This window comes from Pseudophryne corroboree, chromosome 7 (assembly GCF_028390025.1).
Source record: "Pseudophryne corroboree isolate aPseCor3 chromosome 7, aPseCor3.hap2, whole genome shotgun sequence".
NCBI classification, from domain to species: domain Eukaryota; kingdom Metazoa; phylum Chordata; class Amphibia; order Anura; family Myobatrachidae; genus Pseudophryne; species Pseudophryne corroboree.
Window position 1 is genome coordinate 307,545,153 of NC_086450.1, and position 8,377 is coordinate 307,553,529.

General features: G+C 46.1%; 1 long non-coding RNA gene across 1 annotated transcript; it reads right to left on the reverse strand.

Moving 5' to 3' along the window:
• Window positions 1–5,449: 5,449 nt before the first annotated feature.
• On the reverse strand, window positions 5,450–6,856 carry LOC134943624 (uncharacterized). Its single transcript, XR_010181642.1, has 4 exons — window positions 6,492–6,856; window positions 6,216–6,408; window positions 5,831–5,958; window positions 5,450–5,573 (listed from the first exon to the last, which is right to left on the reverse strand). It is a non-coding gene; the product is annotated as an uncharacterized LOC134943624 (long non-coding RNA).
• Window positions 6,857–8,377: the final 1,521 nt, after the last annotated feature.

Consider the following 8,377-nt stretch of genomic DNA (forward strand, 5'->3'; position numbering starts at 1 on the left):
CACCCCCGACCGGATACTACTAAGGAGCTTTATGTCTTGTGGTTACATATATGATGGGCCAAAGAGCTATTCTGATACCACTTTTTTTTTTAAAAACAAACTCCTTTTTGTATTGGTGTAACTTAGGCTTTCACTGTTGTGTGAATTTACTATTCACTAGTGTTTATTTTTGGCATCTTCATAGGATTGGGTGGAAAATTAAAGTGGACGGCGTAGTTCGTGTTGTGCGTACCAAGTAGTGATGAGTGGGTTCGGTTTCTCGGAAACCGAACCCCCCCCGAACTTCACCCTTTTTACACGGGTCCGAGCCATACTCGGATTCTCCCGTATGGCTCGGGTAACCCGAGCGCGCCCGAACGTCATCATCCCGCTGTCGGATTCTCGCGAGATTCGGATTCTATATAAGCAGCCGCGCGTCGCCGCCATTTTCACTCGTGCATTGGAAATGTTAGGGAGAGGACGTGGCTGGCGTCCTCTCCGTTATTGTTGAACTTGATTGTGCTGTGCACTATTGCTTAATTGTGGGGAGGGCTGGGGAGCAGCTGTATAATATAGGAGGAGTACAGTGCAGAGTTTTGCTGATCAGTGACCACCAGTTATCCGTTCTCTGCCTGAAAAAAACGCTCCATATCTATGCTCAGTGTGCTGCATATATCTGTGCTCACACTGCTTAATTGTGGGGACTGGGGAGCAGCTGTATTATAGCAGGAGTACAGTGCAGAGTTTTGCTGACAGTGACCACCAGTATACGTTGTCTGCCTGAAAAACACTCCATATCTGTGCTCAGTGTGCTGCTTTATTGTGGGGACTGGGGACCACCAGTATAATATTATATAGGAGGAGTACAGTGCAGAGTTTTGTTGACCAGTGACCACCAGTATATAATATATAGCATTACGGTACAGTAGGCCACTGCTGTACCTACCTCTGTGTCGTCATTAAGTATACTATCCATCTACATTCTATACCTGTGGTGCATTTTAGTTTTGCAGTTTGCTGACACAGTGACCACCAGTATACTATATATAGCAGTACGGAAGGCCACTGCTGTACCTACCTCTGTGTCGTCATTAAGTATACTATCCATCTACATTCTATACCTGTGGTGCATTTTAGTTTTGCAGTTTGCTGACACAGTGACCACCAGTACACTATATATAATAGCAGTACGGTACGGAAGGCCACTGCTGTACCTACCTCTGTGTCGTCATTAAGTATACTATCCATCTACATTCTATACCTGTGGTGCATTTTAGTTTTGCAGTTTGCTGACACAGTGACCACCAGTACACTATATATAGCAGTACGGAAGGCCACTGCTGTACCTACCTCTGTGTCGTCATTAAGTATACTATCCATCTACATTCTATACCTGTGGTGCGCCTCTTTTTTTCTTTGCATCATGTGCTGTTTGGGGACAATTTTTTTGAAGTGCCATCCTGCCTGACACTGCAGTGCCACTCCTAGATGGGCCAGGTGTTTGTGTCGGCCACTTGTGTCGCTTAGCTTAGTCACACAGCGACCTTGGTGCGCCTCTTTTTTTCTTTGCATCATGTGCTGTTTGGGGACAATTTTTTTGAAGTGCCATCCTGCCTGACACTGCAGTGCCACTCCAAGATGGGCCAGGTGTTTGTGTCGGCCACTTGTGTCGCTTAGCTTAGTCACACAGCGACCTTGGTGCGCCTCTTTTTTTCTTTGCATCATGTGCTGTTTGGGGACAATTTTTTTGAAGTGCCATCCTGCCTGACACTGCAGTGCCACTCCTAGATGGGCCAGGTGTTTGTGTCGGCCACTTGTGTCGCTAAGCTTAGTCACACAGCGACCTTGGTGCAAATCTTTTTTTCTTTGCATCATGTGCTGTTTGGGGACAATTTTTTTGAAGTGCCATCCTGTCTGACACTGCAGTGCACTCCTAGATGGGCCAGGTGTTTGTGTCGGTTTGTGTCGGCCACTTGTGTCGCTTAGCTTAGTCACACAGCGACCTTGGTGCGCCTCTTTTTTTCTTTGCATCATGTGCTGTTTGGGGACAATTTTTTTGAAGTGCCATCCTGCCTGACACTGCAGTGCCACTCCTAGATGGGCCAGGTGTTTGTGTCGGCCACTTGTTTCGCTTAGCTTAGTCACACAGCGACCTTGGTGCGCCTCTTTTTTTCTTTGCATCATGTGCTGTTTGGGGACAATTTTTTTGAAGTGCCATCCTGCCTGACACTGCAGTGCCACTCCTAGATGGGCCAGGTGTTTGTGTCGGCCACTTGTGTCGCTTAGCTTAGTCACACAGCGACCTTGGTGCGCCTCTTTTTTTCTTTGCATCATGTGCTGTTTGGGGACAATTTTTTTGAAGTGCCATCCTGCCTGACACAGCAGTGCCACTCCAAGATGGGCCAGGTGTTTGTGTCGGCCACTTGTGTCGCTTAGCTTAGTCACACAGCGACCTTGGTGCACCTCTTTTTTTCTTTGCATCATGTGCTGTTTGGGGACAATTTTTTTGAAGTGCCATCCTGCCTGACACTGCAGTGCCACTCCTAGATGGGCCAGGTGTTTGTGTCGGCCACTTGTGTCGCTTAGCTTAGTCACACAGCGACCTTGGTGCAAATCTTTTTTTCTTTGCATCATGTGCTGTTTGGGGACAATTTTTTTGAAGTGCCATCCTGTCTGACACTGCAGTGCCACTCCTAGATGGGCCAGGTGTTTGTGTCGGCCACTTGTGTCGCTTAGCGACCTTGGTGCGCCTCTTTTTTTCTTTGCATCATGTGCTGTTTGGGGACAATTTTTTTGAAGTGCCATCCTGTCTGACACTGCAGTGCCACTCCTAGATGGGCCAGGTGTTTGTGTCGGTTTGTGTCGGCCACTTGTGTCGCTTAGCTTAGTCACACAGCGACCTTGGTGCGCCTCTTTTTTTCTTTGCATCATGTGCTGTTTGGGGACTATTTTTTTGAAGTGCCATCCTGCCTGACACTGCAGTGCCACTCCTAGATGGGCCAGGTGTTTGTGTCGGCCACTTGTGTCGCTTAGCTTAGTCACACAGCGACCTTGGTGCGCCTCTTTTTTTCTTTGCATCATGTGCTGTTTGGGGACAATTTTTTTGAAGTGCCATCCTGCCTGACACTGCAGTGCCACTCCTAGATGGGCCAGGTGTTCGTGTCGGCCACTTGTGTCACTTAGCTTAGCCATCCAGTGACCTCGGTGCAAATTTTAGGACTAAAAATAATATTGTGAGGTGTTCAGAATAGACTGGAAATGAGTGGAAATTATGGTTATTGAGGTTAATAAAACTATGGGATCAAAATGACCCCCAAATTCTATGATTTAAGCTGTTTTTTAGGGGTTTTTGTAAAAAAACACATGAATCCAAAACACACCCGAATCCGACAAAAAAATTTCGGTGAGGTTTTGCCAAAACGCGTCCGAATCCAAAACACGGCCGCGGAACCGAATCCAAAACCAAAACACAAAACCCGAAAAATGTCCGGTGCACATCACTAGTACCAAGGTGAGTAAAGCCATGTTTCAATGTATATATTCAAGAAACTTTGGACCGCCTACTCTTGGGGAACAACACAATCCAGCAATGGGTCATGCTGGACTGTGTGGTTCCACAAGTGCAGGCGTGTCAAAGTGCTGACCACTGACACCACTCTGCCACTTTGTACCGCCTGACCTTGGGGAACAACACAGTCCAGCAATGGGTCATGCTGGATTGTGTGGTTCCACAAGTGCAGGCGTGTCAAAGTGCTGACCACTGACAACACTCTGCCACTTTGGACCGCCTGACCTTGGGTAACAACACAGTCCACCAATGGGTCATGCTGGACTGTGTGGTTCCACAAGTGCAGGCGTGTCAAAGTGCTGACCACTGACACCACTCTGCCACTTTGGACCGCCTGACCTTGGGGAACAACGCAGTCCAGCAATGGGTCATGCTGGACTGTGTGGTTCCACAAGTGCAGGCGTGTCAAAGTGCTGACCACTGATACCACTCTGCCACTTTGGACCGCCTGATCTTGGGGAACAACACAGTCCAGCAATGGGTCATGCTGGATTGTGTGGTTCCACAAATGTTCTTGGGAAAGGAATGAACATGACATCATTAGTGTCTTCACTTAATATGGAATTTCTTTTTTTTCACAGATTTCTACACAAGAAAAGAATGTAAAGAAGAACAAACACTACTTTTTTTGTTTTTATTTCAATTTATTTTTTAATCCAAAAAAAAAATACAATTTTAATTCTTCAATAAATTTTTAAAATGAGAAGTTTTGTGTGGTTTTTCTTTAAATTATTAGTTAATAAAATGTAAAATATGGCATTTCAGAGATGCAGTGGTATTGTGGTAGGTCACCCATGGTACAGCAGGGGAACTGTCTTGTCCCTTGACATCCACGCTGGTTCCTGCACCTTGGGAAGGATAATCCGCAAGACCTGTGGAAGAGAATAGTATGAGGTTCCAGGTATTTGTGTCATCCAAAGAGAAGGTACAAGCAGGTTACATCGGCCTTTGTCCCAAATGCAACCGTCCGGCACTAGAGAAACAACACATCCAAACTTTCCCTGACACAGCGTAAGCATTGCTGTGTCAGGGCATGATTGGATGTGCAGTTTTGCAAATGCCGGAGGGCTGCACTTTGGACATGCCGGGGTTACTTGGACAAGAAGGAGTTTTGGGCAATACATCTCACCTGAGGGGGGTTGTCTGCTACATGGCGGAGGTTCAGGTCCACATCACAAGTAGGTCGCCCATGGTACATCAGGGGAACAGTCGTGTCCCTTCACATCCACGCAACTTGGGAAGTATACTCCGCAAGACCTGTGGAAGAGAATAGTATGAGGTTCCAGGTATTTGTGTCATCCAAAGACAAGGTTCAAGCAGGTTACATCGGCCTATGTCCCAAATGCAACCGTCCGGCACTTGAGAAACTACACATCCAAACATTCCCTGACACAGCGTAAGCATTGCTGTGTCAGGGCATGATTGGATGTGCAGTTTTGCAAATGCCGGAGGGCTGCACTTTGGACATGCCGGGGTTACTTGGACAAGAGGGAGTTTTGGGCAATACATCTCACCTGAGGGGGGTTGTCTGCCACATGGCGGAGGTTCAGGTCCACATCACAAGTAGGTCGCCCATGGTACATCAGGGGAACAGTCGTGTCCCTTCACATCCACGCAACTTGGGAAGGATACTCCGCAAGACCTGTGGAAGAGAATAGTATGAGGTTACAGGTATTTTTGTCATCCAAAGACAAGGTCAAGCAGGTTACATCGGCCTTTGTCCCAAATGCAACCCTCCGGCACTTGAGAAACGACACATCCAAACATTCCCTGACACAGCGTAAGCATTGCTGTGTCAGGGCATGATTGGATGTGCAGTTTTGCAAATGCCGGAGGGCTGCACTTTGGACATGCCGGGGTTACTTGGACAAGAGGGAGTTTTGGGCAATACATCTTACCTGAGGGGGGTTGTCTGCTACATGGCGGAGGTTCAGGTCCACATCACAAGTAGGTCGCCCATGGTACATCAGGGGAACAGTCGTGTCCCTTCACATCCACGCAACTTGGGAAGGATACTCCGCAAGACCTGTGGAAGAGAATAGTATGAGGTTCCAGGTATTTGTGTCATCCAAAGACAAGGTACAAGCAGGTTACATCGGCATATGTCCCAAATGCAACCCTCAGGCACTTGCGTAACTACACATCCAAACATTCCCTGACACAGCGTAAGCATTGCTGTGTCAGGGCATGATTGGATGTGCAGTTTTGCAAATGCCGGAGGGCTGCACTTTGGACATGCCGGGGTTACTTGGACAAGAGGGAGTTTTGGGCAATACATCTCACCTGAGGGGGGTTGTCTGCCACATGGCGGAGGTTCAGGTCCACATCACAAGTAGGTCGCCCATGGTTCATCAGGGGAACAGTCGTGTCCCTTCACATCCACGCAACTTGGGAAGGATACCCCGCAAGACCTGTGGAAGAGAATAGTATGAGGTTACAGGTATTTGTGTCATCCAAAGACAAGATACAAGCAGGTTACATCGGCCTTTGTCCCAAATGCAACCCTCCGGCACTTGAGAAACTACACATCCAAACATTCCCTGACACAGCGTAAGCATTGCTGTGTCAGGGCATGATTGGATGTGCAGTTTTGCAAATGCCGGAGGGCTGCACTTTGGACATGCTGGGGTTACTTGGACAAGAGGGAGTTTTGGGCAATACTTCTCACCTGAGGGGGTTTGTCTGCCACATGGCGGAGGTTCTGGTCCACATCACAAGTAGGTCGCCCATGGTAGAGTGGGATAAACGGGTCCAATATTTGCGGCAACCCAACAACAGGAAAAAACAGGGGGTAACAGGTCGTCAACAGGACGAAACATTGAAAACATTACTGGGAAGGTGCGTCAACAGGACGTAAAACTCTGAAATACATAAATAAACATTTTTTTTTAGAATATTACAATCTCAGTTTACACGATAATACAAATATTAAAAGTATACTCACAGGCAGTGGAAAAAAAGCTTTGGATCAATGTCCGTCGAGAATCTTCTCCTTCGTCCATACCCACCGGTGGAGCAGAAGAACGGTTCCCGCGTCGGAAATCCCTGCGACGAAGAGTCACCGGCAAACGGTTTGCGACACATATGTTGTGTAAAATACAACATGCATTTACCATGCCGCAAACCTTCGCCGGTGAGTACAAAAGAGCACCACCGGAAGTGTCTAAACATCTAAACTGGCTTTTAAGTACACCGAAGGCACGCTCAATTACTCCCCTCGATGCTTTGTGTGTCTCTTGGTAACGTTTTTCTGCTTCACCAACAGGATTAGACAATGGGGTCAAGAGCCAAGATTTGTTGGGATAACCCGCATCGCCTATGGAAATAAGAAAAGTGGTGGGTAATATAAAAAATAAAAATAAAAAATAAAAAAAAATAAAAAAAATAAAAGTAAATACCTAACAGCCAGCCACCCAGGATTTTTTCCTGTTTCGAAATCGTCAAACAGCAATGACTGGCTTAGGATGAAGGAGTCATGAGACGATCCAGAAAATCCCACAAAAATATTAAAAAATTTAATGTTGACATCACAGACCGCCTGTCTATTCATGGAATGGAATTGTTTTCGGTTCCGAAAACATTCTTCCGAATTCCGTGGTTGTCTGATCTGCACGTGGGTACAGTCAATCGCGCCCAGAACATTGGGAAATTTGTGTTCGGTGAAAAAGCCTAATTGGATCTCACGCCATCTGCTGACTGTATCTGGAAATCTGATGAACTGGATCGTCAATTTGCGGAAAGCCCTAATGACCTGGGTTATACAGCGCGACAGTGTCAACTGTGAAAAAACGCATGTTTGAGACAAAGTAGGCTGGAATGTGACTGACGCCAAAAAATGTAACGTAGCCAGCAGTTTCTGGAAACCGCTGACTGCGCGATTGGTCCGTGCCCGAGGTTCCAGGTCGGCCTCCAACAGAGCGTACAGCGAATATATGTCGCGAGTCGATAAGCGATAATTTTGAATCACCTCGAACTCGCTGAGATCCTCTAGTTCACGCCTAGTGCGATACTGGTGTGGACATGGAAATGAAACACGCAATACTGACTCACCCAATGCAGACATTTGCTGACTTTGATCCTGATGTTCACCAGCCCTTTCTTCCTCCATGCTTGCAGCCAGCATAAACATCACAATCTGGTCAGAAAAAGGCTTCATTATTGTAGTCAGTACAAAAATAGGATATAAATGTGTTAAAAACGCAGGGATTGTCCTAAAAAAACGATTCCACAAGAGAGCTGACTGTAATGGCTCCTTCTCCCTGAAGTCTCAAAACCGGGAGTGAGGATAGAGGAGTGGCTTTGCAGAAGTGCATCCTGGGTAAAACTGTGGATCATGGGTACATTTCCCTCAGCAGAGTGAAGAAAAAAATATTCTTTTTAAAAATCAATTAAATAATACTTGTGAGTCAAAAAAAGATAAACCAAGTAGATAATCCCTTCAAATATAAATAGATATGCTATTAGCAATCCAAAAAGCAAAGAAAAATACATTTTTAATTTTTTTTTAATCAGCTCTCGCCAGCAAAGTGAGGCGGACTGAAATTGACGAAATGACTGTCGAACAGCACTGTTGTTGAATCGACATTCTTCAATTGAATATACTTTTGTCGAAAAGCCGCATTTTGACCATTGCAGATATGTCGAATTTTGAAAATGTCGATTTGAAAAAAGTTGAATCTGAAACGGCAGGTATTTTGACGAAAAGTACTGTATTGCATTGTCGAATCCAATTCGACAGGTTTTTTTTGTCGAAAATGCCCCGTTTTTCGACATTTTCATGAATTCGACCGCAATTGCATATGTACCTTTATCTCCATCCACGGCTTATTA